The sequence below is a fragment of the Giraffa tippelskirchi genome, chromosome 9, assembly GCF_054371585.1.
Source record: "Giraffa tippelskirchi isolate mGirTip1 chromosome 9, T2T-mGirTip1v1.2.pri, whole genome shotgun sequence".
Lineage (NCBI taxonomy): Eukaryota > Metazoa > Chordata > Mammalia > Artiodactyla > Giraffidae > Giraffa > Giraffa tippelskirchi.
The window spans coordinates 136213384-136239442 of record NC_137283.1 but is presented as its reverse complement, the minus strand read 5'-3'; the positions used below and the strand labels follow the sequence as shown (position 1 = coordinate 136239442).

At 39.7% G+C, this 26059-nt stretch overlaps 1 protein-coding gene and 2 long non-coding RNA genes across 6 annotated transcripts in view; 1 reads left to right on the top strand and 2 right to left on the bottom strand.

Moving 5' to 3' along the window:
* The window catches only part of TBPL1 (TATA-box binding protein like 1), a 39615-nt gene extending 22498 nt beyond the window's left edge, over positions 1-17117 (bottom strand). For 2 of the 4 annotated variants that reach the window (XM_081530699.1, XM_081530697.1), the window contains exon 1: positions 16886-17117. The gene's annotated coding sequence lies outside the window, so the exon portion shown is untranslated. Of the gene's footprint in view, positions 1-15917 lie in introns of all 4 variants that reach the window. The other 2 variants (XM_081530696.1, XM_081530698.1) reach the window with 2 other exon arrangements.
* LOC145521771 (uncharacterized) lies at positions 16283-22822 on the top strand. Its single transcript, XR_014065672.1, has 2 exons — positions 16283-16342; positions 18274-22822. It is a non-coding gene; the product is annotated as an uncharacterized LOC145521771 (long non-coding RNA).
* LOC145521773 (uncharacterized) lies at positions 22368-25084 on the bottom strand. The gene is made up of 2 exons (XR_014065675.1): positions 24310-25084; positions 22368-23931 (listed from the first exon to the last, which is right to left on the bottom strand). It is a non-coding gene; the product is annotated as an uncharacterized LOC145521773 (long non-coding RNA).
* Between the last annotated feature and the right edge of the window lie 975 nt (positions 25085-26059).

Here is a 26059-nt window from a genome sequence, read left to right as displayed (position 1 = left end):
CTATACAGTCCATGGAATTCTCCAGGCCAGAATACTGAAATGTGTAGCCTTTCCCTTCTCCAAGAGATCTTCCCAACCCAGGGATCAAACCCAGGTCTCCCGCATTGCAGGCGGATTCTTTACCAGCTGAGCCACAAGGGTTAAGCCCAAGCAGTAGTGACAAAGACCAAAAGACCCACAAGCCTAAAGTAGGTACTATCTGGTCCTCTAAGAAAAAGTTTGCAGATCCCCAGGCTAGTGCAATGGGGCAGAATCAAGATGAATAAAACATCTGTATACCATGGTTCTTGATTGGCTCCTGGTTTGAACAAAACAGGTGTTAAGATCTGAATACGATAGATAATTTGAATATGTTAGATAGTATTAGGGCATTGCTATTAATTTTGCTAGGTCAAATAATAGAGATGTCATAGCGACGATTATGCTTATTTGTTAACATGCATATTGAAATAGTCAAGGGAAAAATGCCATGTCTGGAATCACTATCTGAACTCAGTAACAAACAGATTTGGTAAAGTTTCAGATGATCCCCTCAATATATGGAATCTTGCCACAGGAACAAAACAAATTAGGACAATTTGAGTACAGAATAGATCTGGATCGTAGGTATAATTTTAAGACAAAGAAATGCCATATTACTGCCTCAACTCTTAACAATGATTAAATCCAGGTGAAAGGATATAAGGGTATTCGTCACACTGCTCTCCCTACATTTTGGTCTAAAAAATGTCCATAATAATTTTTAAAAGCTGTTTAAAAAGAAAAACAAATTTCCTCCAAATAGGCCACACTAAGACAATGTGGGCGTTAATTATATATATATATATATTTTTTTTTTTAAAAGAAAAATCAGATCAGATAGAGTATTCAGAGCAAAAGAATTACTAGCCTCTTTGCTACTAAAACATCTAGAATATCCTGACCTTATCATTTAAAGAGGGCATTGATATCCAGATATCCAGAGGAAAGTAGGATGGTGTGAGATATAAAAATAGTTGTGTGAGGAAAGTCTCAGGACATTTACTTAGCACAAGACAGCAAAGACAGCAGTTGCTTTCAAATGTCTGAATAAAAAGGAAACTGAAAAATCCAAATGAAGGCCCAGAGAAGACCTTATGAAGCCACACCAAAAACCAAATACCTGCAAAGCAGTAGGCTCCATGGAAGGTAAGTGGCCAAAAAAAATGGAGGCAGGGCAGATAAACTGGAGTGTTACAGAATGAGTCTTTTATTAGGTAAAAGATGTGACTAGATGGTTTCTAAGATGCCCATCTAACTCTCAAATCCCAGGATTCCAACATCTTAGATGAAGACATACTCTAGACACATTTAGGAATTACACACTAAATTTCAATGTTCAGTCTAGAACTATTATGTAGTTTAGTTAAATTGACAACCCATTCTGAACTTCCTACTTTTCCTTCAACAAGCACTTGTATTCAAATGGGCAATAAAGGGAGAAAGTTAGATGCACTGGGGGCAACAGCACAGGCAGATGACCAAACTGCAAAATCTGTTTCACCTGGTGACATCACATCATGAAGACATTTCTGTGTGTGGCCCAACAGCTTCTACTTTATACCAACAGTTCTTGGTATTGGCATTTTTGTGTTCTAGCCACATGCAGAAAATTTTATTAACAATATGCCTGGCCATAAAAATCCTTGTATATTCTAAAGGAAAGGATTCTGAAGGAAAGGATTATATAGTATACTACTCATATTACAAAAAACAGTTAACAAATGCTTAAGTGAAAGAAAAAGTATATACAAAACCATAATTTGTTGTTGTTCAATTGCTAAGTCTTGACCGACTCTTTGTGACCCCATGGACTGCAGCATGACGGGCTTGCCTGTCCTTCACTATCTCCCAGAGTTTGCTCAAACTTACATCCATTGAGTTGGTGATGCCATCCTCTATCTTCACTACATATGTACCTACCTTTCTTCTGACTTTTTCTAAATACCAATTCTGAAGACTGGTATCAGAATAGTTATTACAATTTTTAAAAATCTACATCAAGAGAATTACAAATACTGTTTTTCTCTAGTTTTTATTTTACACTGGAGTACAGTTGATTTACAATGTTGTGTTACTTTCAACAAGGGCACAGCAAAATGATTTAGTTACACATATACATACATCTATTCTTTTTCGGATTCTTTTCCCTTATAGGTTATTACAGAGAAAGGTACTGTTTTTTAAACAACTCTGATGGTTGCCAGCAACCATCTATTAAAAAATCAGTAAGGAGAAGTATATTTTATGTTTCAGTCAATAAAAATATATGTAATGATGCCTAAAAGGCAGTGGAGGAAGATTTAAACAATGCTGATTTTCTGAATGAGTGCTTAAGTTACTGGTTTACACTATCATAAAAAAGTTCCAGTACAAAAACAAATCCACCTGCAATGCTGGAGACCTGAGTTCTATCCCTGGGTTGGGAAGATCCCCTGGAGGAGGGCATGGCAACACACTCCAGTATTCTTGCCTGGAGAATTCACATGGACAGAGGAACCTGGTGGGCTACAGTCCACGGGTTTGCAAAGAGTTGGACACGACTGAGCAACTAAGCATTTTGCAATTTGAGAATACATAATCTAATACTTATCCTATATTAACAATGTTTAAACAGTAGCCTGTTTTAAGGATTTCACTATTTTAATATGTACTAAAATGTATCTGTGAAGTAAGAAAACTTGGGTGTTAAGGTGTGGACTCTAATGGATGCTATGTGACAAGGACTGACTCTAAACAGTTCTTACCTTTATATGCAAAATACAAACAACACTATTTACTCACCATATGATTGATCTGAGGGATTACTGAACACCTCACAAATTATAATAGTGTGGGGTTTAGTCACTAAGTTGGGTCTGAGCCCTTGATACGTCATGGACTGTAGCCCACCTGGCTCCTCTGTCCATGAGATTTTTCAGGCAAGAATACTGGAGCGGGTTGCCATTTCCTTCTCCAGCACAAATTATAATATGCTCTATTAAAGTAACATTACATTAGTCAATGCTAACATTAATTTTAACTAATGTACTAATATAAGAGGAAAAAAGTGTATTTTGCTGAATACAACTTGAAATCTGGGGATTCAAACTCAAAGATGAGAAATCTGGCATAGAGATTCCTTACTATGTAAAAGGAAAATTTATTTTGGCTAGATTTCTTAGTTTTTCAAATAAGCGGTCTTAACATGTGATTTGTAAAGATTATATGTCATTTCCTGATTACATAAGGAATATTTAAAGAGAAAAAGTCATCTATAGTCCCACAACTGTGATAATTACTACTGTTTTTCTATGCTCATATGGGCACATGTTTTGAGGCTGTTAAGTTCACATATTTATTTGTATATACTAAACAAGGTTGAGATCATATGCATATGCTGTTGCATCTAGTCAACAAAAGATTTTGTAAAAATATCTGCAACTTTTGCTAAGAAAAACAGCAATATTGAATTCATTGATTTTCCTTGAACACTAATGAAGGTGAACTTTTCAAATATTAATAGTTATATTTATTCTAGGCTAATTGCCTCATATCCTTTGCTCATTTTCCTTCTGAGATATTCTACTGATTTTATAAAAGCTCTTATATGTAAAGAAGTATCAGTCTTTTGCCCGCTTCTGCTATTTTTTCAGCTAAAAATGATTAATGCCTATTTCTACACCTGGCTCATTCCTACTTGTTCTACAGCTTAGCATCACCTTCATTCATAATCAGTTCTAGAACAATAAATGGTAATCTAAGCATCAGGCCCCATCCTAGTGGATGGGGATCCAGTAGTGAGGAAGACTTGGCAGAGGGGACAGCAGGCATTCTCAGCTCTGAGGCGAGGAGTGTGAACCGTTCAGACGTGAAGAAGGGCCAGTCTGGCTAGAGCGGGAAGAGGGAAAGAGGCACGAGACCAGGCTGGAGATGCAGGGAGGGGTTAAGTCCTGCCTTCCAGACCATGTTAAGGATTTTCAACATTTATTCCAAGATAATGGTGGGCTAAAGAGAAGCAAGAAATGACATAATATATTTGCTTTTCATGAGACTCTATCATTGCCATTTCTTTAACAAGAGAATGGAATGCAAGGCAAGAAAGGGTAGAAAACTCAGTCAGGTCCACTGCTGCAGTCCTGGTGAGAAAGGACAGTAATGGAAGCAGGGTGGATGAAGATGCAAAGCAGCAGGTCAGAGACAGACTTCTTTAGGAGACATAGGGAACAGAGCTTTGTGACTGATACGGCAAAGAGGAAAAGGGAGATGGAGTATGACTCCCGGTTTGTGGCCTAAGGTACCATCTACTAGGACAGGAACACTGGAGACAGAGCAGGTTTGCAAGGGGAGATGGGAAAAGGAGCAGGGGGTAAGGATTCTGTTTTTGATCTGTTGATTTGAAGGAACTTGTGAGACATCCACAAGGAGAAACAGACAATCAGATAAGAGTCCACTGCTCAGGACAGGCCTAGGCCTAGACTGGATGTGAAAACTTAGAAACCCACATGTAGATGGTAATTAAAACCATGCTGCATAAAATAAGAAATCAAAGGTACTAAGACCTCTGGTCTCCAAGAGTGAGCCAGGGCATCCTTTACCATGATGAACACTCTGAGACCCATGACCATGCTGCCAGGGGACCCACTACACAGCACTTTCTCACACTACAGTGAAATTTCATATTTCGGTGTCTCCGTGTTAGACAATAAGCTCCTCAGAAGAATGATCAATTCTTACTTATTTCTGAACCCAAGTCTTGGCATAGGTCCCAAGGCATGAGAAACATTCAATGAAGTGTCTGTGAGAGGTTAACTGTTAGCTTGAGATTATTAAAAAGCAGTATCTCCAAACACACACAGAGAAACAAGTTTTAAGAGCCCAGTCTCTGAAGCAGATTACTTGGGTTAAATCCAGACTCTGCCACTTATCAGTCATATGACTTGGGCAAGTTATTTAACGCCTTTGTGCCTCAACTTCCACATCTGTAAAATAAGGCAGATAACAGCACCTAGTGCCAAGTGTTGGGAAAACTAAAATTTCTTGCAGAGCATTTAGCACAGTACTTCTACATGGTAAGCATTCAAATTTAGCTATTCTTATTGCTACTATTATTATCTTCTTTCTTCATCTTCCATGGACAGAGAAATGTGCAAAAATGGAAAGGATTTCCAGTTATTCATTGTGGTCCTCTAGCTTTGGAACGCAAAAACAGATCATGTTGCTTAAGGTCTAAAAGCAAGGGTAAAAATAAAACAATTTTGATGTATCTGGTAAATGATATCAGTATTTAGAAAACAACTAAATTTAACAATGAATTAAAAAAAAAAAAAGACCTAACAATAACAAAATCATTTCAAACCAAAACAAAAAGTAGTTGTTGACTATGTGGGGGTTTTTTTTTGCAAGGGTAAAAATAAAACAATTTTGATGTATCTGGTAAATGATATCAGTATTTAGAAAACAACTAAATTTAACAATGAATTAAAAAAAAAAAAAGACCTAACAATAACAAAATCATTTCAAACCAAAACAAAAAGTAGTTGTTGACTATGTGGGGGTTTTTTTTGGGGGGGGGAGGGGGGAGGCAGTGGGAATATGGAGGAGATGGAGATAGGAATAGACAAGAAGAAAGAGTCTGACCAAGTCTACAACAAATTACAAAACAGACATTTTGCTAATGTTTACTTAGCTAGGTACCTGCAAAAATAGGAAAACTATCATTTAAAAAATCAGGAAGTTTATCTCTTTATAAAGAATCTTGATATCTGCCTTAAGTTACCCATGATAAGTAACTACAATTTGTGACTAATCTAGTCATTACGCTGATGCTATTGACGACACAGCAGACTCTTTTTTTTTTAAGATTATCATTTGCTTTGCAAGTAAAAATGTTAATCCATGAAGTTGCTAACAAACTGAATAAACCTTCTTTCAGCTTGTGGCTGGTGTCAAGGTTGGCATGCATAAAGATCATTTTTCTCCATGTTCTAATTTTTATTTCAAGGGTGTGAATGAATGCAGGATTCAAGCTTGAACTTCTGACAACTCATCAAGAATTTAATCCAGAGAAAGCACTGCAAGGTGAAAACACAACAGGTGGAATTTCCTATTTTGACAGTTTCCTTTCAATCACTTTTATAGGCTTACCTTTCATATGAAATGTCTGTTCTAATGGAGACAACCTGTTTAAGGTCTGGGTCATGTATGACTGCCATTTTAAAAACAGGAAGGTAGGATTATGAAATTAGCTATTTGGAAAATAGTGTACAGAGTTCAAACTTTTCTAGTTAAAAAACAGTTTTTGCTATTTAGTGAAAAAAAAAAACCCGTAACATTTAAATAAAAGCAAACAGGACTACAGAGTGAATACTTTCCACATGTTAGCACTATTAAGAATTTCTTGTTTTACTTAGAAATGGGCAGATCTCTCACTGATTGAGGGCTGTATCACTCAAAAAAGACAAATGTGTACAACTCGGCTAAAGATCAGAAGAAAGCTACAAAAAATGTTTTGAATTAGAAACTAATTCAAATTCAATGTGAAAAGGACTACAGGGCACTGATTTAAAACTAGCACGACAGTAAGCTAAGTAACTGATGATAATGTAAAAGAAAGTGTTCTAACACAGAACACACAAGAGGGATAAGGAGGTTTTCTGATGGGTATGCTGGTTCTTAACTTCTAAGAAAAAGCCAAAACAAAACAAAATAAAAGCTACAAAGAGGCACAAGCCCCAAAGGTATTGATTAACTAACCTTTGCATGGCACTGATTTTAAAAACATTTCCAAGTTGTTTCTAATGGGGCAGTCAGTTGAGAACCACTGGGCTGAAACGCCACAACAGGTCAACAAAACGATGGAATTTCCCTCTCAGTAGGTCCTTAAAATAGGTTATAGTCTCATATCAGGGCTGTTTATCATAGAGAACATCAAGATTTTTGCACTCTGTTTCCCATGCGTTGTTTCCTTAACTCAGATTCATGCATTAAATTGTCACAATCTGCCTTCTGCCTCTGCCTGGGATGAAATGTTACAAAAGAACTGCTCCATGCTGAATCCAGTGTCATAGCTGACACTTCCTTTTATTGCACTGCTCCAGAGCATAAAGCACTGGGAAACCCTGATTCCCCAAATTCTTCCTCACTATCCCCCATGCTTGGCTTCTGAGGCACCTTTCCTAGGTTCTCCTCCTATCTGAAATATTGCTCTGTCTGCCTCTTAAATCATAAATTCTTCAGGGAAGTCCGTGACAGTTCCTTAAAAGCTCAACAACGGGTTCTAGAGGGCAAACTCCCTTGGAATCATATCCACACTAACCTGGATATGCATCTGAGGAGGCCATTGTTTTCTTCATATTTTCAAAAGGATTTTAAGATCCTTGAAGGTTATAAATTATTGCCTTAAATGCTTTTTAATTTAAGCTTTCCAGGCTTCAATCACTATCCATAAATTTAGGGGTCTTACTTCAATTCTAACCTATCAGAGATTGAATCCAGATTCCTATCTGTTAGGCATATTCATTGAGCTAAACCAATGTATCCAAAACGAGTAATTAATCCCCTCAGAAGTACTTGCTTAGAATAAAACGGCCAGGTAAGGAGCCCGCCTGACAGCTGTCCTCCAGTGGAAGAAACAGAGGACAGACAAGCAATGAGAATAATTAGAGAATGTGATCTATGTTACAAAGGAAATGACATGAGAGAAACATCAGAGTGATCCAGGAAGGCCTCTTAACTTCCTCGGAAATGAAAATTATTTTTAAAATGAGATCTTGAAAGTTAAGGAGGAGCCAGTTATATGAAACACTGAGAGAAGAGACTCCAAGTAGAGGGCACAGCAAATGTAAAGGTACTGACTGTACTTAACTGTCTACTAGATTGTAGGCACCAACTGTACTGTAACTGCCTACTAGACTGTAGGCACTGTGATCCTTAAAGAGAACGATTTAATATAAATGTGTATCTTTGGAATGTGGGTTAGTAGCTGGCACTTGGTCATAAACTCAGTAAGTAGTTGCTGAATTAAATGCAAAAGGACTACTGAAAGAAAGAACTGTGGAGTTGGGTTGCTGCTAAGCAGGAAGAGGGTGGGGGAGGAATGGACTGAGAGTTTGGGGTTAGTAGATGCAAACTATTCTATATAGAATGGATAGACAGCAAGGTCCTATTGTATACCAGGGAACCTTATTCAATGTCCCGGGATAAATTATAATGAAAAAAAGTATAAGAAAAGGATGTATATATTTGTATAACTGAATCACTTTGCTGCATAGCAGAAGTTACTAATAACACAATATTGTAAATCAACTGTATTTCAATTAAAAAAAAAAGAATTGTGGGGTTGGGGAATAAATGGGGAGAGGAAACATTCTCCAGTAAAACAATAAGAATCTTAGTAGCCTCAGCTATTCAAGTTCTCTAACAGAATTCTATTATTTTCTTATCTCACATTCTGGTACGTTCCACTTAGAGCTTGTAGTGTCTAACAAGTCATTACCACTTTTAGTTAAAACCCTCAAGTCCTAAAGGGTAACTGTGTTCCAGGAGTTTTCACAAATACAGAAATATAATATATATCTGATGTAAGGAAGGAATTATTTTGATTAAAACACAAAGACCAACCCTTAGCACTTTTGGTATATATTCCCTTTCCCTTTTCCTAAGCTACACTGTCCATTTCAGCCCCAAGGGTCCTAATTCATCCATATCCTAAGTTCATTCCAGGATAGCTGGTTACAGACTAGCTACCCTGTCAGTTACCTGTAGCACAGCAATCATCGGTTTGATAATAAAGCCATTATTCCTCTCTTTACAAAGTGAGAGTCAGGATACAATACAGATAAATTAAGAACATAGTTTCAGACATTTGAAACTCTTCCAATTTACCAGGCCCCAAACAAAAAGCCTACTAAGAGTAACTTTAAAGGCAGGCATTCTTAAAATACAGACAAATTAACAATTATCCAAGTAGGTTTACACCATGCATTGAAGTGGAATTTTCAAGATTACTGGCCAGCCACAGGTTTGCTCTAAAGATTTACACTGGCAATATGCTGCTCTGATGATGAAAAAAAGCATTATTCACAGATTAATATGATTTTTTTTTAAAATCAGTTGTGAATTGTTGAACCATGTCACATCCCTTATCTCAGCTTCTCCCCCACCAACAAAAAAGAGGAGAGAACTGAATTAAGAAATCTGGCAGACTTTTGAGATGAGCATACCAAGCTTGCTTCAGGAAGGTCCAGTGAACTGGTGACTGTGTCTCCTACATTAGCTGTGGCCCCTACGACCACCCTAACCTGCCACATTCTGGGATGTGGTCAACCCACAAACAATTAAGGGAGGCTCATTACAACCTCACTATGCTGCACATGCATACAAGAAACTGGAGATATACAAGATGTTCACCATAGCCATAAGCAGGTAAAAGAAAAAAGGTTTTGGGGCTCAACAAGAGTATTTGGCAAATTAAAAAGAAAAGGTTCTTGTTTCATAAAAGCTGCAGGTTCCTCATGAACCTAAACAGAAGTTCAAACAATGACAAGATCTATTAAGTGTTGGCCATATTCACAAACCAAATGCCCATCTTCAGATTTGCACTTTGGGGTTACACACTGGTTTTATTATCTTTATGTCTGAAAGATGGCAACACCTGTCTCTGAAAAAGGGTGATGTTGAGAACACCAGGGAAATATTAACCATTTGATAGAATAAACACCTAGCTTTTATTCTGGGCAATAGTCCTGACACCTTGAAGACCCGTTGTCATAAAAGTTCCCAATACAGTCCTCAGAATATCTAAAAAGGATATATACATGTGCATATATATATATACACATACACACACACACACATATATATACATATATATGTATGTGTATATATATATATGTGTGTATATATATATATGAAATGGCCAGGATCATTTCCATGCTTTCAATATTTTTTTAGGTCTGGAATCCAAAATGGCTATAGGAATTATGTTAACAATATTACATCAATACTTCCTCTATTGTGGCCAATGTAGTTATTAGTACTCAATGAAATCAACTGTATCAACTAGATGTCACTCTCTTCAAAAAGGAAAACAAAAGTCACGCCTATAAACACAAACATATTTGCCAATCTGGGGGAGGGAGGGTTATAAAAACTAACTAAAACAAAAGTTGCACAATATGGAAGAATTATAAAATTTTACCCCTGTATATTGAAAGCAAAACATACTTTTAATAATGTGTTTTATATAAACTTCCAGATGTCTTACACAAAATATTATTTCAACTAAAAACTAAGACCTATACATTAGCCAAAAGTAGGAAAGAACAGTTTGCGATTTATTATACTTAAGCAGAAATATTCATTTTCTAGTCAATAATTTCAAAGGTCCATACAACTAAAACATTTGGACTTAACATTAAAAAAGTTAGCCATTTCAACAGCAGTCTAATAAACAAAGCTATATTTATCAAGTTATTCCCTGATTAGGCAGCCTCAGTATTTGGTGTCAACCTTATCATAAACAAATCATCTTGCAATCATATGCAGTCATTCCTGAGCCACTTGTATTATCAGAGCAGAGCAGCAGTTTCAGCTACCTCTAAAGTGACAAGAAAGCTACTATGAAGAGCACATTTATACTGACACAAAAACCTCAAGTTAAATGGCCTGACAATGACATCAGCAAGTTTCAAGTTTACCATCACCTACGGTTATACAAGTAAAAAACAGTGCATTCTAAAGAAAGACTAATTCTGCTAAATGAAACCATTGGGGTCTATTCCTTTTATTCAGAAGTACCATACAACTAAACAAGCAGTCAAGTCCACAGGGAAATAGCATTTCAATAGCTGCAATATGGTGCCAGACCAGCCTTTGTTGGCCTTCCTTTTCCAAGAAACAGAGATGTCTCTTTTTACTGAGTCCATCTGCCATAAGTGATAACCAGATGTCTGTGTGACGATTCAAAATTAAAACAAAAGTCCTTCCCCCTCCCAAGACCTAACAGCAGAGATGAGTCCAATAGGCTGCATTACAAAGAGTTTCAACGTTTTAATAGCCTCCAAATGAAAGAAACAAAGCGGTTCACCTTTAACGCACCACAGCGACAAGTGCCAACCGGTATCTTTTCAGCTAACTTCTCAGAACACTGCGCTAAGTGCTTTACACTCCCTTATCACAGCAACCCTATGAGGTGGTACTCATATTAACCCCATTTTACAGATGAGAAACTGGGGAATGAAGGCAGTGAAAAAATTTGCTCAAGGCCATACCGCTAATAAGCAGCATCACCACCACACCGAACACAGGCAGCCTGTATCCAGAGTCCATATAAGCACTATACAACCCCTAATCTCAGGAAAGTATAACAGATTTTGATGAAAACTGATTTTACAATGAAAACTGTAAGTTATCAGAAGGAAGAAAGTTAATGCCTGATTCTTTGAAACCATTTCATTAATAAAAACAAATTCTGACTTCTTTTAAAATGTTCTGAGTTCTCACCTACTGAACTACAAAAGTGTATCATGTTCAGTGTCTATGGACAGCAGTCTATGATGGTAACAATGACAATTAAAGTACCAAAAGTCATCCACATAGGTCCTGAGAAAACCGTCCATAAAGATGCAATCTGATTTTCAGTATTCTTTTTTGACAGATGAATACTGCATGGTCAAAGTCGCCAAAGTTTTATGGTGCATTTTGGGGGGATGAAATTTTAAACAGCTTCATTATGGACTCACACATGAAGGCTGATTTGAACGGTCCCAGAATTCACCTTAGTATGTTGTGGTTTCTTTTTTTAGTATTTAGTGGGATCTCCAGCAGCACACTTCTTCGCATTACAAAGCAAGCCATTTAAACCAAATTGTGAATTTTATCACCCGTTAACCACGTAAGACCAGATGGGTACAATTTTTGATACGACCCGATTCCTTCCTACTAATGCCACAGTTTTGGAATTTTGTTTTTTCACAACTATACAAACATACTTACTCCATTTTTCTTCTAAATAAAAGGTTGTGTCACAATACAAGAATCAAATTTGTCTACATGGCCTGGGAAGACCTCAGATAAATATACTCTTTTACCCTTTTGAAATCACTCAAAGTGACAGTCATGGGACAAAAGCAAATACTGTATCAACTCAAAGCAGTAAACCATTATTTTAATTATTTGAATTGGTAAAAAAAAAAAAAAAAAGCCCTAATCATGTCTGAGAAATTAGAATTGCTTAGCATATACAGCCAATATAAAAGTTAAATTTTAGGCATCAGGGTTAGAGTCCTAATTAGATTAGATGTCTAAAGGTTCCCTTCATCTACTAGATAAGTTCCTGAAAGGAAAGAAATAAAATAAAATATGTATATCCTTTAATTAATGTTAATCTTCAAAACACACACACACAAACATACAACAGGATGGCAATTTACAGTCCTGATCCCTAGGAAACTTCTAATTTACCAGGCATGATGAAATCCATACACCAGTAAGTATAGCACCAGGAAGCATGTAATAAAGGATTTAAAATTCAGATTTGTGTTTGTCATGTGTTGGTGTCTACCTATGTCATTTCCCTGCTATCTACAAGTGCACAAAACGCACCTGATGAGAGACACCTTTAATCAGCTTTACACACCTGACCATGGCATCACACATATTAAAGGTACAACAAACATGGGTGTAAATTTTAGGAAATCTTTATTAATTCAAATGCCACAATACAGCTAAATTGCCAAAACACTATAGGTTTTGAGAATATTGTGGAAACATTCTACTATTATCAATTCTAAAATCCATTTAAACTTTATTTTTCATAGCAATAATTATTCATCACATGGGCTATGATGCAACAGAAAGAAATCAATCACTAGGTAATTATAGGCCGCCTTCACCAAAAACAGCACTGATATCCACTTAACTGAATTATACAGTATTTGCTGATTTTTAAATAATGTGCCATATCCATGCTAAGAAAGAACACTCTCCAGAAGTTTTCAGCTGTAAATTTTCTATTTATTCCTTCTACTTTATAGTATATTCTATACATTCTATATATGTATACATCTACAAAAATTTTGATATGACAATTTCCCACACACGAAAAAAAATTGTGGGACTTACTCAGTTTTCCCCTCTAATTTGGCAAAGCATAATTTCAGTCAAGTACTCAGATGCAAAATGATCTGAAAAGTTGGATGTTAAGACAAGGTTTTTCGAGTACAAATTATGAAAATCTAAGGTTCAATTAAAAACATAGAGTGAGCTGTACTATATCTTTTATCTTTTTTTTGAAAAAAGTGACTACATCTTCAATTACAGCGTTACCACCTGGACTTCTATAACACCTTTTATTCCTAAAAGTTCAAATATTTTTACATGCCTTATTTCAGTTAAGTCTTGATTCTCAGCATAAGGCTCTTACCTGTCATATCATACAACCAACAGTTGTTGGTTCAGAATGAATACAGAACATCTGAAATGAACACTCCATTCTCAATATAAGTGGAGGAATACAGAAGAAAATGCAACAGACAAAGTAACGTTAAGGAAAAGGATACACAGGCCAAGGATACATGTTGAAAACTCCCTAAGAAACAGAAATAATACAAATAGCATAAGGAATCATTTTTGATTGGGACGTGAGTAGGTCAAGAGAAGGACTAAGACAATATGAAATGTTGCTGTCAATATTGGAGCAGACAGCAGGGAAAGCAGGGATTGTTAATAAAAGGTAGAATCTGGGGCTTAAATCCTTTTCCTCAAACACAGAAGGAGTAAAGGAAAGAGGCAGCAGAAATTAAGATCTAAATGAAATAAGTGTGATGGGAGTCCTGAGGCAGGGGGAACTCACTGAATCTCACATGAACTGAGCACATCCTCCAGCACCTCAAGTGCCATCATCCCCCAGCACAACCTCACACAAGCGAGGAAGTCAAAGTCCTTGACTCACTAATCTGCAGATGACAATATTAGGTTTTTCTTCTCAAGAGGTTTAAAATGCAATTTTAATTTTCCCAATGTTTATACTTCCCGGGCTTCCCAGGTGGCACCAGTTGTAAAGAATCTGCCTGCCAATGCAAGATGCAAGATGGGGGTTCGATCCCTGGGTTGGGAAGATCCTCCGGAGGAGGGCACGCAACCCACTCCAGTATTCTTGCCTAGAGAATCCCATGGACAGAGAAGCCTGGCAGGGTGCAGTCCAAAGGATTGCAAAGAGTCACACTACTGAAGCAACTTAACACACACACAATATTTATATTTTCCATCTTTGTTAAAGGTATCTGCCCACCTCTTTGCACATATATGAAATTAGTTTAACAAGAGATGCTGCACTTCAATTCCATGAAAATACCCAAGTCAAAAACTCGATTCTGACATCAACCAACCAAGAGCACAGAGCAGCAGATCATAATAGTTTCAGAGACTGATTTTGAGGGCAGAGTACAAAAGCAGGAGTTTGGGGGAGCAGGATGAAACGTTTTTGTTTAAGACAAGCCAGACTTAGGGGAAAAGTAAGAGGGGGAAAAAAGTAAGGGACAAACAGAAACCGTGGTCGACATCATTGCTTCTGTGATTTATCAATTTTCTTTTCATCTTTAATCTTCAACTAAAGAGCTTTGTTCCTGCTGGACACAAAAATAGTATTACTGTAGCATGCATATATGGCCATTTCAGTATGCCACAGGAAAACCTCATTTACTGACCTAGAAAGGTTTGGGAAGCATAAAACCATTAAACTGAGGACTAAGGCTTAAAGAGATGGCACAAACTGGTAAGCAACATATCAGCTGCGAATAATTCTTTCAACTACAGAGTGATGATAAAAGTCCTTTTTCGATTTAACTGCCATTTTCTCAAACTTTCCAAAAGACTGCAGATTATGCTAGAATAGCTAAACCTTCTCATATTTCTCTTTTCCAATTTCCCCACGGAAAATGTCATTCTTTCTGCAAACAAAAATCACACCAAGCTTGTTTCCTTTTCTTTCCTTGAGCCAAGTCACTCTCCTTAACCCTAAATACCCAAGCCCACGCTGGTCAACTGCCAGTGTCTCTCTAGAACTGCAGGTGACAGATGCAGTCAGAGAGCTCACAGACGTGGATTGGCTGCGGTCTGAATCTTGCAATGAACACACTGACAGAGCCCGCAGAAGCATATCTCAGCAGAAGGAGAGAGTTTAAAAACCGTCATTTCCAATAGAATTTACTTTTAGACCTTTTACTGGCTATTATGCTCTTACCCCGGCTCTCAACCTTGCTTAGCCCTACGTCCTACCCATTTTATCCTCCTCAGTTCCAGATCCTTCATCAAGCCTAATTCTGGTTAATACTACTACTACTAACAAAAAAAAAAAAAAAAAAAGCGGGGTGGTGGTGGTGGTGGAGGTGCTGCAGGCATTGCCAAAAGTAGGAACCGACCAAGGTGCTATTTGGGAGCCTTCCCGCCGCGGCCGAGGCCGCAGGAAGTTTTCTGGGAAGCAACGGACCCCTTTAGCATCTTTGCACGATTTCTCTTTCCCTGGGTGAGAGCTCCACAGAGAACGATGGGGAATCTCCCTTCTCCAGTCTTTCCCAGTGGTGGCTAACCCGAAAAATAAAAATATCTCTTTTCTTATCCTACACCCCGCCGTATAACGTTCCCAGGCAGTGACGCCCCACCCCCACCCCGTTATCCCTGACGAGATCCCCAAATATCACCCCGTCCTCCTGAAAGCTAGACCCTCCCTCGGCCGCTGGACCAATTTCCCGCATCGGAGCTCCTCTCCCCCCCGCCCCGGCATCCGCCCCCGCACACTCCACCCGCAGCGCGGCCAAGCCTCGGCACAAGCCCTCCCCGCGCCAAGACGCCCCGCAGATGGCACTCCGGCAGCCCCGAAGCCCGCGCTCCCCCCCGCCCAGGGTCGCCGACCGGGTTACCGTGGGAAGAGGGGGCGGCGGCAGAGGACGCGGCGGCAGCGCTGCTGCCGGTTGCGGCGGACGCGAAGGATAAGCTGAAGGATAAGGATGATGATGAGGCGAGCGCGCTCCCCAGTCTCCATGGAACTCCCGCCCCGGCCGGTTGCTAGGAGCCCCCAAGGCTCGGGCTCCGTCTTTCGTGCTTTGTTGTTCCGGGTACAGGGCGGCCGCTGCTTCCCCGCGACAATAAATAGACCAGACGCGGGGGAGCATAGAGACAGCGCGCGGGGGCTAGAGCGCCGCCGGACAGGGCCCTCCTAGGTTCCTCGCTAGCCAGTCACATCCGGCTCTCACTGCTCCCGTCATTTTCCCCCGCCCCTTCCTCCACTTTCCCTTCCTCCTTCCTGGTGTCCGGGTGGGCCCGGCCTGCCTAAGGGCTTGGCGAGGTGGGGCTAGGGGAGAAACGTGGGGACTAGGCTATATTTCTTTTGCTTGAGAACCGCTTGAAAAGATTTCGAAAAAACTGTGCATCCCTTGTACATTTTTAGCTAGCAGTTGCACATGAGTACGTAATTTCTGGTATACAGTGTAATATAAACGGACTTTAGGTTTTTTATTTTGAGGGGTGGGGGCGGGGGGGTGCAAAACCTTGGGACTTCTGTTAGCTCATTCAATTCATAGAAAAGGTCCACCATTCAATATAATTAGCGAAGCTGGTCCTCAACAACTCAAATTTGTTTTCTAATTCTGACGAATACATTTTCTGTCTTGAAAAAGTCCGACTTCGCTTTTTCGGTTAAAACAAACGCGTTAGTTCACGTGATCAAGCTCTCGTGAAGGAATGCTAATCCTAGTCCTAAAATACAGTGATAGGATATGACAGGTAAAAAAATGGATAGATAGATAGATATAGATAGGTAGGTGATAGATAATGCAAGGGGGTTAGGTCACATTTCTGTCGCCTGTCCCTTTGGTATTCCATACTCAACTTGGGTTTGCGGTTGAGGACTCTGCCTTGGAAGCCGGGAGGCACTTGACAGGCTTTTAAGCCGCGTAGCCGGATCCAAGAAGGATGGGAGGAGGGAGAGGACGGCTGCAGGCTGGGACCGGGGCGCTGGGCAGGGGCGGTGGCGGCTCTGCTCACACAGAAGCCGGGAGCCTGAGGACAGACCCTTCCGCTGCTCCGCGCCCAAGTAGCCGTGGAATGACCCGGCGGACTCCGAGGGGCGCACACTTCGACAGTTTGAACGGCCGCGCTTGGGCCCTCGGGGCCCCTCGGGGGCCCCTTGAAAGGTGCTGCCTGCGAGAGCGAGATGGGACTAACGGTCCAGTAGCTCCAAGCAGCGGCGCGCATACCCGCCGCGCCTCCGAGTCCCACTTCCAGGCCGGCCGGCGCCGGCCTCTGCTCAGAGTTGGGCTGCAGTTATAAGTCTCTCCCTGGATGAGGCCAGTGGGCAGCTCTAATTTAATAAAAGGCCCTAAAGGGGTTCATGAATACCTGGCCTCTGGTTGGTGTTCATCCGGCATGAATAATGCTAATACCACAGTCCTTTTTGAAAGAGATGACTTGGGCTGAGTTCTGAGGGGTTGGGGAGTAGGTAACCATTTGAGTATTTCACTACTTACGGGGTCTTCAAAGATGCCTTTAGATCTTTTCCTTCCCACTCTGAATATTCAGTAAAATATCTGACCATTTAAAGGCACTGTAGAATTATGGAACTTTGATCTGTTTCCATTTCTATACTCATTTATTCTTTGAACAGTATTAAATAATTATAGCTTGTATGAGGTGTAATGAAGACAAGAGACTGGGTTAGAGAGTCCTGACTGTGGAGTAGTGGGGAGATGACTTTCAGGAGGTAACCTTTCAGCTGTTACCTGAAAGGGATGGGAATGGAAGGGGTGCACAGTGTTCCAGGTGGAGGGAACGAGACAGACTAGAGCTGCCTGTGCGGGGATAGTAGCCTGGATGGGGCATCATGATCAGTGCAAGGGGAAGCGGACATGAGGCGAGGTTGACAGGAAACTAAGGCTTGAACTTTCAGTGCCTTGCAGACCATGTGTAAGAGAGTTTGGATTTTCTTTCAAATGTTGGGGGAAGTGAAGGGTTTTAAGTGGTAGAGTGGCATGGTCTGATTTGCCAAGGAAATGGCAAGAGAAGGGCTCTATTCCAATGATCACTGCCACTGTGGATAAGTCAGCTTTATGGTGACGGTGACTACGGTCTTTACGTGTCACCTTCCTTACAGGAGACCAGCAATATAGCTGGTATCAAGCATGTCAACTGCTTTGGACTCCCCTTTTGTCACAGTCAGGTCAGCAATTTGCCTCATTATAGTATTTCCTCATTCTGGAATTGGGTTTGATTTTACTGCAGGCACCATTCTCTGTAGAGAAGGAAATGGCAGCCCGGTACAGTATTCTTGCCTGGAAAATCCCATGGACAGAGGAGCCTGGTGGGCCACAGTCCATGGAGTTGCAAACAGTTGGACCTGGCTTAGCGACTAAACAACAACAACCATTCTCCATAGACTTGTTGAATGCTTCAGCTGAAACACCATTCAACTGACCAAGGAATTGATTTCAAGATGAAAGAAGACAATGAGATAAAGCCCATGGGCTTCACTAGTCTTATAATGTGCTCCATTTCCATTAGTCAAGATTCAGGTAAGGCTATAATATTATTTATTATTCAGGTGTCAGGAAAAGTTAGAATATACAGCATATGTTCCAAACCAAGACTTTTTTTTAATATTTATTTATTTATTTTAATTGAAGGCTAATTACTTTACAATATTGTGGTGGTTTTTGCCATACATTCACATGAATCAGCCATGGGTTTACATGTGTTCCCCATCCTGAACCTCCCTCCCACCTCCCTTCCCATCTCATCCCTCAGGGTCATCCCAGTGCACCAGCCGTGAGCACCCTGTCTCATGCATCAAACCTGGACTGGCGATCTGTTTCACATATGATAATATACATGTTTCAATGCTCTTCTCTCAAATCATCCTACCCTCGCCTTCTCCCACAGAGTCCAAAAGTCTGTTCTTTACATCTGTGTCTCTTCTGTTGTCTCACATATAGGGTCATTGTTACCATCTTTCTAAATTCCATATATATGCGTTAATATACTGTATTGGTGTTTTTCTTTCTGACTTACTTCGCTCTATAATAGACCTCAGTTTCATCCACCTCATTAGAACTGATTCAAATGCATTCTTTTTAATAGCTGAGTAATATTCCATTGTGTACATGTACCACAGCTTCCTTATCCATTTGTCTGCCGATGGACATCTAGGTTGCTTCCATGTCCTGGCTATTGTAAACAGTGCTGCAATGAACATTGGGATACATCTGTCTCTTCCATTTCTGGTTTCCTCGGTGTGTATGCCCAGCAGTGGGATTGTTGGGTTATATAGCAGTTCTATTTCCAGTTTTTTAAGGAATCTCCACACTGTTCTCCATAGTGGCTGTACTAGTTTGCATTCCCACCAACAGTGTAAGAGGGTTCCTTTTTCTCCACACCCTGTCCAGCATATATTGTTTGTAGACTTTTTGATAGCAGCCATTCTGACCGGCGTGAGATGCTACCTCATTGTGCCAAACCAAGACTCTTGATTAATACATAAATTGATATTTAGGCTGGTAAAACAGTAAGCTTTATCAGTTGGATAAATGCTATTTAAAATGTGATATAAAGGCAAAAGCCTATCTCTAAACTGTACTGATCAGCAATGAAATAGGTATAGAAATCAAGAGAAACATTTTGAAACTTTCAGTAATCTGACATTACTGTTACATCTAAATATGCAACTTTGTATTTATAGAAATATTTGTGTTGGGTTAGTAACAAATCTGATCCTTTACCATAGTTATGCCCATTAAGGCTCCAGTTTTATGAACTTGGCTAAAAAAAAATCAGGCTGTTAGAATATGTTGACTTATCTCCGTTAGTACTTTGATAGAGAAAAACTGTTCAGCATAGCCTTTCTGAAGAGACAAGCGATAGTGGAATGGTACTTACACAGCATTGTTAAGAGGAGTCCTTTCTGCCAGTGGTTTAGTTATCCTACTCTAGTAGAGATCAGATAATATCTACTCTGCCAATTGAAACAACAAAATTTTCTGCCCCACGTGAAGTTAACACCCTAACTAGGAATGCAGTGATCAAACAGAGCAGTGGTGTCAGGGATCCTCATTTCTCAGGATTCTTCTTGAATATCTCCTATTATACACTCTGTACCCCAGTTGAAAGAGTAATTCCTCCCAGTTTACCAGTTAAGTAGTGTGCAACTTATGGGACAGAGTCTGATACTGTAACCTGATTTTATGATGCCAGCTGTTCCCTCCCTCTGTGCTCAGATAGTGTCTATGGCAAAGACAGTGAGCAGAAATCTAGGGAGATTGATGGAGTTGCCAGGTCAGTTTCCAAGAGCTAGAAACAGGAAGGGCAGAGTCCATATTCAAAGCTTATGTCTCAATGAGATTTCTGATAACAAGCTAATGGATTTCCCCCAAATGACATTGACTGCCAGCCAAGTAAGTTTGAAGGTGTTGCCAGAAAGTCCTCACCCTGGCAAAAGGCATCTACCAACTGGTGTACTGCCTTAGAGACAATGTCCCATTCTCCGTCTCTATAGGAAGATGAATTCAATTGCTGAGGCAGTCCAAGGAGATTCCTTCTTACCACTCCTCTAAGGCAGGGTCTTTGAGGGTAATAGATAAAAGAAATCTGGGCACTTTGATTGGCTCACCGAAGAACTCAGTTCTCTGCTTGTTAGTCTTGTCCAACAGGATATGATGTGATCTCACAGCCATCATATGTTGTGTCTCCTTTTTGCCCTTTCTCATTAGTTTTTGTTATCCCACCCCCACCTGCTTTATTGTATATTTGTCTGTTGGGGAAAATTTATTATTCATCAGTTAGCTACATCTGGACCTGACTACACCCAAAGACTCTGAATTTGCGCTGGATATGACTTTGAATTTTCTCCTCCCACTGGGTAGGAATTGAGTACATTTTCAATTTCTTATGAGATTATCACTTTATGTCAAGAGAAACTATAAATATGGAGAAAACTGTGTGTGTGTGTGTGTATTGTGCAGCCAAGGGTGATGTGAAGGGAACATTTATTGTTTTGTCAACCCAGAACTGCTCTCTTCTTTTGGGAAGAGTACTCTTTCCTTCTATTTGGGGCAACAACTTCTACTCTTTACCTACCTCCAATCTAATGAGAGTCCAAATGGGAGGCACAGTAGCCACAGTGGTTGACAGAGTGGTGGGTTTCTGAGCTGAGGGAGGACGATTATATAATATCTGTACTGTGATTGAGTTATGACTCTTAGTTACAAATTCACTCTGTGTGCCTGTTCTATGAAGGTAGGTCTTGACACAGTAAGTGTTCTTCTTCTGTTAACTATCACAGTGTTAAGCTTTGTCAGTAGAAAAAGTGCTGGAGTGACATCGAAGGAAGAAAAAATTTTGCTTCCCTGCTAGGTACCTGAAGCATGGGAGACTTTTCTAGAATCCACCTCTGGCATCATAGTGGCTTCCCCAGCTCCTCTCAGGGGTCTGAAGGACAGTCAAGGGTGAAGGAAAATCTTCTAAGTGGGCATACTTTGAATAGTATATTTGTTTATCTGCCATGTCTGGTGTGAGAAATGACCAGAATGGGCAGCTGCTAATGGTTTTTCTAGGTGGAATAGGACTGGAAGATTGGTGATGAGGAAGTATGGGAAAGAAGTATTGAATATGGATGGATTTCTCTGAATGGGCGCAGACTGTGAAGATATTTGTGTCTTATTTGAATGTACACTAAGGGTACCCACTGTAGAGGAGACTGTCAATAATTAGGTGGACAAAATGGCACACTCTGGATTTGCCCAGCCTCCTCAGAGCTTGCTCTGTGGGCTTGTGGACAGAGTGGCCGTGGCAGTAGGGATGCAGGCTGTGCATGTGCTCAGCAACCTGGATTTTCCCATGGTGAGGCTCATCTTGCTGACACTGTTGCCAAATGCCTAATTTGTCAAGAGCAGAAAAACAACATTGAGTCTCTGATATGGCCCTGGTCCCCAGGGTGATGAACCAGCCATCTGGCAGGTTGATTACATTGGACCTCTTCCATCATTGAGAGAGCAAAGATTCGTCCTCATTAGAATAATTCATGTTCTAGAAACGGTTTGGCCTTGACTACTCTTAATGTTTCTGCCAACACCACTGTGAAGTCACAAAGTGGTTTATCTACCACTGGTGCGTTACACACAACACTGCATCTAATCAGGGTACTTGGTTCAGAGCGAAGGAAGTGTAGCCGTGGGTCCATGTCTATGGAATTAACTGACCTTACCACTTATCCATCACTTGGAAGCAACTGGCTTAACTGAACAGTAAAATGACTTACTAATGACACTGTTATGGTCAGTTGGGAAGCAGTACCCTGGAAAAATGGGATTCTGTTTGACCAGATTATGTTTTGATCAGAGACCATTATATGGCTTTCTCCCTCTCATAGGCAGAATCCATTTGAATCAAGGTGTGGCAATGAGTGTCTCTTTTCACAATTTCACCTAACAGTCTGCTCTCAGGATTTTTCTTCCCATATCTAATACTTTACTGCTGCTGGTATAGAGATCTTAGTCCCCATGGGGTGAATGCACCTTCAGGATATGCTATGGTTCCACTACATTGAATGATGAGGCTACCAACTGGTCATCCGGGGTTCCTTATACCACCAAAACAAAAATGGGATAATCTGAGGCTGGAGAGATTGGTCCTGGTTACGAAGGGGAAATTGGCTTGCTTATTCTACACAGTGGGGGCAAGGAGCAGAGTCTGGAACCCAGAAGATTTTCCCGGTAACCTCTTAGTACTTTCATGTCTAATATTAAGGCTAATGAAAAAATTAAATCAACAAAAAATAAAATATAATTTTCTTAAGGACTCAGAATCTTTGGAAATGAAGATTTGGGTCATTTCACCAAGCAAAGAATCCCAACTGGTTGAGGTTCTGACTGAAAGCAGGGGAAATATAGAATGGGTAGAGGAAAATGAAAGCCATAGATATGAATTATGGTCTCCTGAACAATTACAGAAACAGGGACTGTAGTATCTTTGTATGTTATCTATTAGCTTGTTATATCCATATGGTTATTTGTATTTACTAATAATTTTCCTTTCTCTCCTCCCCACTTTTATTTTGTATTGAAGCTGTCAAGGTTGCATTCATTTTCTAGGCCTGCCATAACAGTACCACAAACTTGGTGGCTTAAAACAACAGAAACTTATTCTCTATTTTGAAACCAAAGTATTGGCCTGGGTTTCAAGTATTCTCAGCTCTGTTAGGTTTTATCATTAAATCTCTATCCATATGGTTTGCTTTAAAATGACTATGTAATCGTTCATTCTACCAGGTAATGCATGAATACACTTCTCAGTAGACATTCAGACAACCCGCAAGAAGTGAAGTCTCCTTTAGCCGGCCACCTCTTGTCATCCTATTCCTACTCAGACTTAACACTATAGTGTGACATCTCCTTTGTGTGGTTCAGAAATTCCCCACTGCTCTAGTCTTCTGGCATCATGGACTTCTTTCAGTGCTCTGAATTAATTTTTATATTTTTTTCCTGTTAATTTAATTGGATTTTGAAAGACTAAGGAGGTAAATATGTCTTTAGATCACTTCCTTGAAATAAACTTTATTTGGTCATTTGATAAATAATTCAATTCACAACTTAGATAAACAATAACATTATTTTGAAATATATAAAATAATCTTGAAAATGTATGTTGCCCTCTAGTGGTGGAAAAATTGTGTACTTTATTACTACTCTAGAAATTTTATGCCATTTAGCCATTAGTTAAGTTGGGGGCATCCCCAGTCACTCATCGGTGAAGAATCCACCTGCAATGCAGAAGCTGCAGGAGTCGAAGTTTCAGTCCCTGGCCAGGAAGATTCCCTGGGGTTGGGCATGGAAATCCACTCCAGTATTCTTGCGGGCTACAATCCATGGGATTGCCAAGAGTCAGACACGACTGAAGCGAGTTAGCATGCATGCATAAGTTGGGGGAGCACAGTGGAGGTCGATGCAAAAAGAGCATTCTTAGACTTGTATTGTTTAAAAGAGGTGTTAAGGTATGTGTAGGAGATCAGTCCTGGGTGTTCATTGGAAGGACTGATGTTGAAGCTGAAACTCCAATACTTTGGCCACCTCATGCGAAGAGCTGACTCATTGGAAAAGACCCTAGTGCTGAGAAGGATTGGGGGCAGGAGAAGAAGGGGACGACAGAGGATGAGATGGCTGGATGGCATCACTGACTCGATGGACATGGGTTTGGGTAGACCCCGGGAGTTGGTGATGGACAGGGAGGCCTGGCGTGCTGCGATTCATGGGGTCGCAAAGAGTCGGACACGACTGAGCGACTGAACTGAACTGAACATTAGGTATTGTTGAGTTGTTAAGTAAGATTACTAGAAGACTACTGCTATTATAAACAGTAGAAAATAGGCTATAAATTCCCATCTAGTAGAAGGCCAAAATTAAACAACAAAACAAATAAATAATTAAATGGATATAAAGAAAGTCAAGAGAGAAAAAACATACAGTAAAACAAAAAAGAACATAAAGAGAAGAAACACATTCTAAATTTCCAGTAAGCATAATACACGTAAATGGCTTAACCTCACATGCAAAAATCAGAAAATATAGTAATAGATTAAAAATAGTTCAACTATATTCTGTGTATAAATATATTAAGCTCACCAGTCTAAAAAAAAAGAGACTGTTCTGGTGGATTAAAAACTTAAAAAAAAAAAGAGAAACTATATTGTTTCCAAAATAGTTTTTATAGTTAAAGAACAGAAACAATGCAAACTAAAAAATGCGAATGGTTCCAGAAAAATATTAACCATTAAAAACTAGTAGCCATGTTAATATTGGGAAGATAAGCACAAACTTAATAGATATATGATGAGAAATTGACAAATTTATATCAGAGCTGATATGCTAATAAAGCTCTCTGAATTATTGATAGATAAAGCAGTAAAAATTAATAGAGCTATAGAAGTTTTAGCTAACACAATTAACAAGCTTTTTACTTGCTCTAAGGAAGAAAGCCTGAAAAGTCATTAGGGAAGTATCAAGTTAGAAAAGAAAAACAGAAGAAACCCCAAGAAAGCTGAAAAAAAGACATTAACCTCAAATGGATCCAAATGTATATTTAATGTGATCAAGACCTTCTCTTCTAAACAGTGCTGCAGAAGACATCACAACTTCTCTGTTTCCCCTATTTTAGACACCATACAGACTACTATCTTTCTATTAACTTATTTTTTCTTCAGAAGAGTTGCAACGTTATTGATGAGGTATTGGTTTTCCCCCTGAAACCATGCCATGATTGAATTGGAATGTTTTTGTATTTGTCCTAGTAGCAGCTGTTAGAGTTACTTTCATTGGGAATTAATTCTTTCTGGTTTTCCTCTGAGGTGGTAGTTTTATACATAATGATTGGTTTTAAGTACATTTTCTAGGGTCTGGGAATTAAACACAACCAGTGTTTTCCAGCTAGAACCTCCATCACAGTCTTCCTAATTTGTTTTGCCCAGGAGACCCTCAAACATTCAAAGAGGTTTGCTGAACTTGTTTTCCGGAAGATGCTGGGAGCACCTCACTTCATGCCCTTGCTCATCTGACTCTTTGCCTGTGCTTGTCAGCTTGCTCCTGAAGGCTTTGTCTCATCATCCTCCTCTCTCAGCCTTAGTAGATTCAAGTTCAATGTCAAGTCAGCTTTGGAATCATAAATCAGAGCTTTGAAGAGACTTTGGAGATTAATTCAGTTTCATAAATAAGGCAGCGAAGGCCCACCCTTCCCCCCCCCCACTAGTTTCCTTCAGAAACTTGATCCTAAACCAGTTGATTTTTTCCCAACCCCACTACTCATTCAGTAATACTGAGGATTTCGGCCTTGTACAGAAGAGGAAGCAAGAAACAAGGCTGCCACCGTGTGGTGTGATACTTGAACAGAAAGGAGGAGTTTATTCAGAGAAGTCTGGGAATTGGGAAAATTATGCAGGTGAAATTTCCATTAATTAGAACAGTAATTACCAACTCTTAGTAATGACAGCTTTTAGACCTAGCAACCTGGAGAAGGGCATGGCAACCAC